We start from the raw sequence: 9,163 nt of genomic DNA, 5'->3' as shown, positions 1-9,163 counted from the left end.
GGCTCTCTGGTGGGCTCTCAAGCTCTCACCAGCCAATGATCCTCGGGCTCTTTGATGCTGAGGGGGCAGAAGCTGCAGGTAGGGGCCAAGTTGTCCCAGTGGCAGAGGGAAGAAAATTGTAGTAGGAACTGATTAGGGCCTGTCTCTGCAGGTGGTTTGATGGGAGGGAGAGATGAAATCCAATGGGACAAGAGGGACTTCACATCATTAGTATAAAAGGTTGGCAAATGGGCACGGGGCCCTTCCTTCTTAGTCTCCAGAGGCCAAGATGCAGGTGCCTGGCACCTGAGCTGGCTGGAAGTGGGGAATGTTTCAGGGCTGGCATTTATAGTGATGCCACTGTTATCTAATTATGGGCACAAGGAGAGTCTCCCACTGTCTGTGCAGCCCCTCAATCACCCAGGGAAGAAATATTGATCTGTTCCCAGCATTCCCTCTGTCAACTCCCCAACCTCAGTCTCTGGCTTGGAAGAAAGACGGCTGGGGAGGGGGATGGAAGGCAGCCATGCTCTGTTGCAGTAAATCTTTCCTAGAAGAGGAGACAGCTGAGCTCATCAGCCAGTGCCAGATCAGCTCAGAAAGAATCCTTTCCAACTCCCAGAAGACCCCTCAGCGGCTTGGGAAAGGAATGGCTCACTGGGGCACTTTGTTTGTGTATGTGGGCCTGTCAGGCTGGGCAGGGGTGTCTGATGACACGTTAGGACAGCTGAAAAGAGAGGTGGGACAAAAATGTTTGCCTAAGGGCAGTCTTGTGATTTCCCCCACCCGCCCTGCTCCCCACCCCCATGCGCTTTTGAGAGCTTGTTCCAGGACTTTTCATGTGCATTTGAGACCACAATTTCCTCTCCCAGAAACCCCATTGAGCTATGAGTGAGTGAGGCGGTGGGGGAGAGAGAGAGAGAAAGGAAAAGAGAGACAGAGCAAGAGAGAGAGAATTTGTGTGTGCACACGCGAATGTTTCTTCCCCACCCACATTCTTTTGCACATATCTACCATTATGTACATTCCTATGCCATACCCCTTGAACTCTCTCTCCATCAGGTCTTCCTCAATCATCCTCTTCAGTAGGCTCAGGGCCTCAGAGAAAGGAAAAAGGGCCTAGACTTTGACTTTCTTTTTTTTCTCTCTCTCTCTTAGAGACAATATCTTGCTCTGTCACCCAAGCTGAACTGAACTGGGCTCCAGCAATCCTCCCACCTCAGGCTCCTGAGTAGCTAGGACTACAGGTGTGCCACCATGCTCAGTTAATTTTTTAATTTTTTGTAGAGGTGGGGTCTCATGACGTTGCCCAGGCTGATCTCCAACTCCTGGCCTCAAGAGATCCACCCACCTCAGCCTCCCAAAGCGCTAGCATTACAGGTGTGAGACTTTGCCATTCCAATGAGAATTTTGTCCTTAGCAATCTCATCCAATGGCCGCTGGAGATGTATGTAGGACCACAAGAATGAGAAAGGGGGCAATGGAGTGACAGGTGACCTGCTCAGGTACCCTTCCCCAGACCAAATGTCCCAGGCACACAGCCCGTGCCCTCCACCATCGAGTACATTTTCTCCCTGGCTTGCTGCTGCCATAAAGGACCAGGGATGTGGAAACAGGAGGTGAACTAAGGCACCCCGCCACCACTGTGGCAGCTTGAGTTTCTTGAGGCTGAGACAAACTAGGATCCAGCAGCCTAGATTTTGCCCCAATTTCTCCACTGAGTATTTACTCAGTGCTCCTGAGCGGATGCCTTCCCCTCTGCCTAGAAGCAGCACAGCATTTCGGTAAACGCCTCAGCATGCTAGGAGCGCTGAAACGTTTATTCTTTTCCCTCCCAATTATCCACTCTGATGGAGCAGAACACTTACATGGAAAATCCTAAACATGGAAGATAATTTAAACATGATTCACCCTGGAATACATGCTGCCAGTTGCTCCTGCAGGTTTACCTTGCTAAAGGCGTTTCGCTTCCTTTGCTGTTACAATAAGCTTGCCTGCCTTGTAGAAAAGATGGCCAGGGCCAAAGGGAAATCAGTCAAGGGAGGCTGTTTGGTCTGAAATAATGCATCTATGAACAAATGAATTGAGTATAACTGTCTTGAGTATAACTGAGTGTTTCTGTGGAATTAAGAGAACATCCAAGGCCACTCCTAGCTTGAATAGATTAAATTTGTCCTTGTGTTTGGAGCAAGGGTTGTGAAGTCTGTCTGGCCCATCAAATGACCAATGGCTTTTAAGGAAGGACTAAGTGACTTATGACCAGAACAAGGGAGCAGCCTGAGTCAGTCTCCCCAGTGTCTACATCGTGTTATTTATACTAGTAAAAAAATGGACACAACCTAAATGTTCGACCATATGGTATTAGTTAAATTAACATCTATATGATGGAATACTAGGTAGTCATTAAAATTATGTGTCAGAAGAAGGCTTAATCTCATGGGAAAGTGTTCACACCACATTATTAAAGAGAAAAAACAGATTATAAAGCAATATGCATACCATGTAGCAGTTCTGTAAGAAAAAAGTATTATGTGCATTTTTAACTGGAAAAATATGTATAAAAATGTTAACAGTGCTATCTCTGGGCAATAAGATTATACTTGACTTTTATTTCTTTTTTGGAATTTTTTTTTTTCCAAATTTCCTCCCATTAACATGCATTTTCCTAAATCAGGGAAAAATACTTTAAGAAAAAAAGATTATCTGAGAGTCCAGCAGATGTGTTTCCTGTTTCTTATCCCATGTCTATTCTCCATTTTATTTTGGAGATTCAAATTCTTCAGTCCTTTCCACAACAGATACTTACAGGGCAAGAGGCAAAGAGTATCTGATATCCTAAACAACATCACCAGGGTGAATTTCTCCCTGACAGTAACAGTTTTGGAAAGGTTTTGTTTCTACCTGGCACTGGGAATTAATCACACCAAAACTTTTTCTTTTAAATAATCAGTAATGAGCATCTCCAAGGCGTCCTAGTAGGGTTCCAGGGGTTCATGGAGGACAGTTATAAACCTTGACAGCTGCTCATTGAGTTTTCAACCATGGGGGAGATTCATCCCTTCTCCTAGGCCTTTTCACAGCACCCTAAGCTCAGAGTCTGGAGGGGAGAGGATCGCTTAGGAGATATACCTAAGGTAAATGACGAGTTAATGGGTGCAGCACACCAACATGGCACATGTATGCATTTGTAACAAACCTGCACGTTGTGCACATGTACCCTAGAACTTAAAGTATAATAAATAAATAAATAAATAAATGCCAATTTATATATATATATATATATATATATATATATTTTTTTTTTTTTTTTTTAAAGCAAATGTGACAAGAAAGAAAGGGGCTGGGGAGAACAATGGCCCTTCTCCTTTTATGGAAGGATGATGAAGGGAATCGAGAAGAACAAAACTATGGGACGAAGACAATTTGGCTTTTTTTGTCTGGTTCATAGGACCGTGTTCCCCATAGAGTAATGCCCAATGAGTGGATGAAGGGAGTAATAAATGAGTTCATAGAAGGAAACAGCTGCTGTAAAAGCTCCTTTAAAACAGGTAGGCCTGGCACACGCCATTTCTGTCACAGGTTTTAAAGAACCTATCTAGCTTTCAGCTACTCCTCATCACCACCTCCTACAGAAGCAGAGTCAAGATCATGTCTCTTCCCACCATAAGGAAACGGCACTGCGAATGTTCCGGCTGTCCTGAAGTCACTAATCCTGTCAGGGGCAGACCTTGGCAACATACCCAGAAGGTGGTGGGGAGTGCAGCTGTCCTCCTGACCGACTGTTCCAGCCGGCCACCTCTGCTGCTCCAAGGGTGCCACGTTACCTAATTCTGGTTCACGGTCAGATGGCGCCTTTTCTCGGCCAGCTTGTCCTTAGAAAATTCGTTCCCTTGTTGTGTTGGAAAATTCCTCTTGTGCCTGTCATTGCACACATCAGGAGACCAAGGTTTCCATTTTCTCAGAAGGAATTAGCCAGCTACTGTCATTGACATGAAGCCTGTTCCTGGAATTTTTTACTCCTCCTCTTAAAGGCATAATCTGGAAGCGGCAATCTGAGGATGGGGCCCATGCTCTCCCACAGCAGAGAAATAAACTGAGGCTAGGCCAGGAGCTGTGCACTGTCTGGGGGAACCATACCCAGAGGGGCGTGGCCAGCTCAGTCCCAACACTGAAATTGTTTACTGCCATCCACTCCTGGTTGTTAGGGGACATTGAGGATGACAGGATAGAGAGCAGGGAAGGAAGGACCAGCCAAGGAACATTTTCCCTATAAAATGAGACTTCCACCACCCCTGCCCTTATTAAGACTTCATACACTATGGAATACTATGCAGCCATAAAAAAAGAACAAGATCGTGTCTCTTGCAGGAACATGGTTGGAGCTGGAGGCCATTATCCTTATGAAACTAATGCAAAAACAGAAAGCCAAATACCACATGTTCTCACTTATAAGTGGGAGTTAAATGATAAGAACTTATGAACACGAAGGAAACATCAAACACTACTCACAGGTGGAGGGTGGGAGAAGGGAGAAGAGGAGGGAGAGAAGCAGAAAAGGTAACTATCGGTTACTGGGCTTAATACCTGGGTGATGAAATAATCTGTTCAGCAAACCCCTGTGACACAAGTGTACCTATGTAACAAACCTTCACATGTACCCTCCAAACCTAAAATAAAACTAAAAAAAAAAAAAAAAGACACAGATGTAAATTGACCCTGATGGAGAGAAGTCTACTCTATCCTTGCCAGGTCACCAAAGGTGAGATGTTTACTTTTCAAATGATTGATGCTGAAATGGAAAGGGCTGTATCTCGGGGGCACAAACCCAACAGAGTAAATGAAGATCCTATGGCTTCAGCTCCTGGGATTTGCTAAAGTAGGGACCGGCTTAGAAAAATAGACGGCCGTCCTAGACACCCATGGCAGTCTCGGTCTGATTTTAAATCTAAATTCTCAAGTACAAGTAGCTTCCCAAGAAGAAAAAGCTACTTCTGCATAAAGAGGTGGTATCAGTAGGAACTCCTTAAGCCTTACCTTTTTATTATTGATGATGATGAAGTGAAGCTTCCTGTTGATACCATTGTGAGACCAAGCACAGCACACCAACTCAAACCTCATTCATGCATGTGTCCGTTTAACAGATGTCTACTAGACACCTTGTATGTCCATGAACCAAATACCATGCTTAAGACCAAGGATTCAGAAATGTGTTAGCTGTCATTCCTCCTCCAGGAACTCACAGCCAGGAGGAGGCATACTCAGGGAAAAGGAGAAATCACAGTAGGTTACATGACAGTTAGAGCCTGAGTCAAGGTCAGAAGAATGAGCCACAGGAGCATAAGGGGCAGTGCTGCTAACTCTGCCCACAGCTTCTGGGGACACTTCACAGTCACAGAGAATTGTAAGTTGGGGTTGGAGGGGAGTAGGCATTTTCCAGGCAATTGAACTGGTTTTTTGTTGCAGACATGAATATGTTGCAGTGTGCATTTGAGCTCCAGTGAGTCAGGAACACAGTAGGTGGCAACCTATTGGAGAACACAAGCAATAGCATCCATTAGGAGACGACTGTGCTCTTTGGCAGTGAGTCCAGAGGGTAGTGGCCCAAAGCAGATCTTAATGTCTGATGTCATTAACATCTGGGACTAGAGTCCTGAAGCCAGTCGCATGTTCATCAGAGTCTGCTCCTCCTCAGGAAAATGAAGGTCCAGCTCTACCCAAGCATGGAGGCAAAAATGCTTGGACAACGATTAGAAAGGGCTTGCACAATGGCGGCTGCCAGCTTACCATGGCCTTCATCCCTTAGTTATGCCCCTTCTGCCTCAGTCTGCCCTAGATATGAACATCTACTCACAGTTCAAGACTCAGCTCAAATGCCATCTCCTCTAAGAGGACATTCCAGCACTCCCCAGCTGGATGGCCATCCTCCTCCTTGCCACACCCCACCCTTAGCACATGTCTATGTTACTTATGTGGGAAGTCACCATGCTCATTTATGTATGGGTCTGTCTCCCCAAAGGCAGGAAGAGGGACTTTCTCATCTCTGTAACCCCAATGCCTAACTAAATGCCTGGTGAAATTTTTATTAAATGGATTCAGGCTGCACTAGTATGCTTAGTTTGCCCTGTAGTCTTTTATAGAGCAGGAAGATATTACCATTGTAAAATCCTTTCTGATAAAATCGCAGAGTGTCTAATACCCTTGTTCCACATACATATAAAGAAACTAAGGTGTGGAGAAGGGAGGCAAGTCCCGAATTTAGCGTGTGGCGGATCCAGGAGTACAACAAGCATTCCTCAGTCTGGGGTAAATCCCACTAGGACTGTGTTGAGACCCAAATTCCTCTGAGTCCACGGGCCGCTTCAAGTCAGATGAAACTCCAAACAAGCCAGAGCCTAGCTGAACAGTTTCACGGTGCCAGGCTCCAGTGTGTTCTGGAAGGTTCTTGGGGGCTGTGCCTCCAGAAGACAGAGGCAGGGAGGAGCCCCACAAGCCCAGGGCAGTGTCAGGTTCCCCCTTTTCTGTCAGCAGGCATGGAAGAGCCTTTAAGAAAGTGGAATATTATTATTATTTGTTTGTTTTTACAGTGACTCAGTCTGTAGTAACTGGGTTAAAGTCCACTTTGAGAAAAGGAGAACAAAAGACCTCCTGTTAGTGCTGGAAGTTTGCCTCTTAAGATATCACTGAGAGGAACTGGGAAGAAAAAAAAAATCCCCAGCAGGGCAGAGGAAGCTGCAGGCCTTCAGGAACACAGCAGCACTTTGGAAAGGAAAACAGGGCCGACTTTCATCTCCTGCGCTCTATCTGAGCTGGCCGCTCCCTTTGCCGCTGCTTTATGGCCCACTGTGGTGCTGACCGTCGGACATCGGCCAGTACCCTATTCCCACACTCTTTGAACACAGGGGGCTGCCAGGAGTTGTGGTAGTATGTGGGCAAATCTCCATAGCCAACCAACCCCAGGCTGAGGAGGAGGGAAAGGATGGTGCCATATGAAACATACTATGTGCTGGACGTTATTCTAACATTACATATCATAACTCATTTCATAAACACCAAGGAGGTTAGCATCCTCCTTCTCCAGCCACAGCAGAAGTTGCACAAGGTGGGAATCTGGCCCTGCCCTGTTTAGGAAACTCATTGCAAGTAGAGGAACCATGGGGTGAGTAGGCTTCCAAATGTGTGGGACCAGATTGGTAGGTGATCTCTTCCAGGTTGCAGACTTGGGCCATCTGACTCCAAGACCTGAAAACTTAATCCTACTCTCTTCAAATGAAAACAGAAAGTCAGAGGAAGACAAGAAAGGTTTTCTTCTCACGACCTTCCATCAGATCAGCCCCACCTACATTAAACTTGTACTCGTGTCCTTCATCAGTCAGCTCAGTGGAAATGTTATTCTCACCCATGGCCACCTAGATCAGGAAATCGGTCTGGACCATGAGTGGCTTGCTGGTGTTGGCCTTCTTCACCATAATTATAAGAAGCTGGAATGTTCCCCTCCAAGGTTATGAAAGAAGGATGGAGACAAGAAGGAAAAGACAGAAATTCTCTGAAAGTCTCAGGTCCTTCCTCCTTTCAGAACCACTTCACATAATCCTCTTCCTCCCCAGGGGTCCCAGGCCCTGGCTCTGCAGAGTAGTTGGGCCTTTGGGGGTCTCTCAAAGAGCCTAATCATTCTGTTTTCTGAACAAGTCATAGTTTTGCTGACTTCTGACCAAACACCCAATGAAATCCAAGAATGGAAGTGTAACTGTGGGCCCTGTCCCCCTACAGGACTCTCTGTCCCCCTACAGGACTCCCTGTCCCGCGGGATACGGCAGGCAGGTGTGGGAAACAGCCTACCTGAGGAGATGGCCAAGATCCTTAGGCAGCGGCCCTCTGATTTTCTCACAGCTACTCAGTGACTCAGAAGGGATTCTTTGCACTAACAAGCAACGCCTCCACAAACAATGAGTTGAGGGGAAAGACTCAAAAGAGGCCGATACAATGCTGTTTGGGATGCTTCTCCCTTTGGCTGGCCTCAGGGGATTGGGCCCCTCATGTAATCACTGGAGATTTAGGGCCTAATTAAACTCTGGCATTGGGCCAGCATGCTGGTGGCCCCTTGAGTTTCCCCTGTCCACCCATGTCTGGGGTATTAAACTCTAGACTGGGAATGTGCACTGCTTAACTGATCCCACAGGAGCCAGCCCTCATTATCCAACAGCCTGGGTATTGGCAGCCCACAGGGCTCGGCATTGGCAGGTGCGGTCCTGGGGAGGACTGCGTGCCTTTAAGTTAATGATGCCTACATCTGCACCCTCTGGGGCCACAGTAGAGAGCTTTGTGGATCACCTCTGCCATTGGGACCCCTGGCATTTCCTTCCTTTCATAGCCTGATGAAACCCAAGCTCTGAGAGTTAGCAAACTGATACCCTTTAATCATGCCTTATATTTATAAAGGCCTTTCTCCAGAGAACTCTAAGTGCTCAAAACTATCCATTAATTCACTCTCCCAGCCTCCTTTAGGGTAAACTGGTGGCAGGTGTCATCATCACCACCAGAGGCGGCCAAAGCATCTTCTTAGTGGGCTGTCCTGGATATTCTTTGCATTTAAAGAGCATTTTGCTTCTGAGCACATGGTTGGGTTTTGCATAGCCTGAAGCATAAGGATTGGGATATTTCCTTACTTTACGGCTCTAGAGAATTCTTGTGTGCGGGTACCCATGAAACACAAACTGAGTGACTACATGCTTTCTTGAGTTTGGAAATTTTGTTATTGTTTGGTCTCAGCATTTGCTGGTAGTAAATAAGTAAGCAGAAGTAAGCTGCTTAGGTTCCCATGCAGTCCAAGACAGAGCAGACAAAAACCTGGTCCCCAAGCCCCACACCTGGCCCCAGGATCCCTCTGGGATTATCCTGTGGCCACTCTCTGAGGCCTCGGATCCTGTAGTTGGTCTCATAGCCAAGTCTCACTGGTAACTTGGGGTGGGGTCGGGTCCTGGCAAGATGTGGGTAATGTAGGAATGGCCTGGCTGCAGAAGGAGGAGAGCCAGGTAGGACATCTCCCTGGCTCTCCTCCTTCCTGGCCACAGACTAGCTTTGTGACCTTGGTTGGCAATGTCATTTTCATGTTGGCCACAGTTTCCATGCCTATAAACAGAACGATGATACCTGCTACCAACTTTTCCCTCAACGGGGCTGGGAGAGT

General features: G+C 46.7%; 1 long non-coding RNA gene across 2 annotated transcripts; it reads left to right on the top strand.

Annotated features, from left to right (window-relative positions):
* The first annotated feature begins 3,299 nt into the window (after window positions 1-3,299).
* Window positions 3,300-6,081, top strand: LOC110743875. Of its 2 annotated transcripts, none has more exons than XR_002523649.2 (2): window positions 3,300-4,738; window positions 5,443-6,081. It is a non-coding gene; the product is annotated as an uncharacterized LOC110743875 (long non-coding RNA). The 2 variants fall into 2 exon arrangements; XR_004185386.1 differs by having other exon boundaries at window positions 5,212-6,081.
* The last annotated feature ends 3,082 nt before the right edge of the window (window positions 6,082-9,163 follow it).

The sequence above is a fragment of the Papio anubis genome, chromosome 7, assembly GCF_008728515.1.
Source record: "Papio anubis isolate 15944 chromosome 7, Panubis1.0, whole genome shotgun sequence".
NCBI lineage: Eukaryota > Metazoa > Chordata > Mammalia > Primates > Cercopithecidae > Papio > Papio anubis.
Note: the sequence above shows the minus strand (reverse complement) of the source record. Positions and strands in the feature narration are given on the sequence as shown.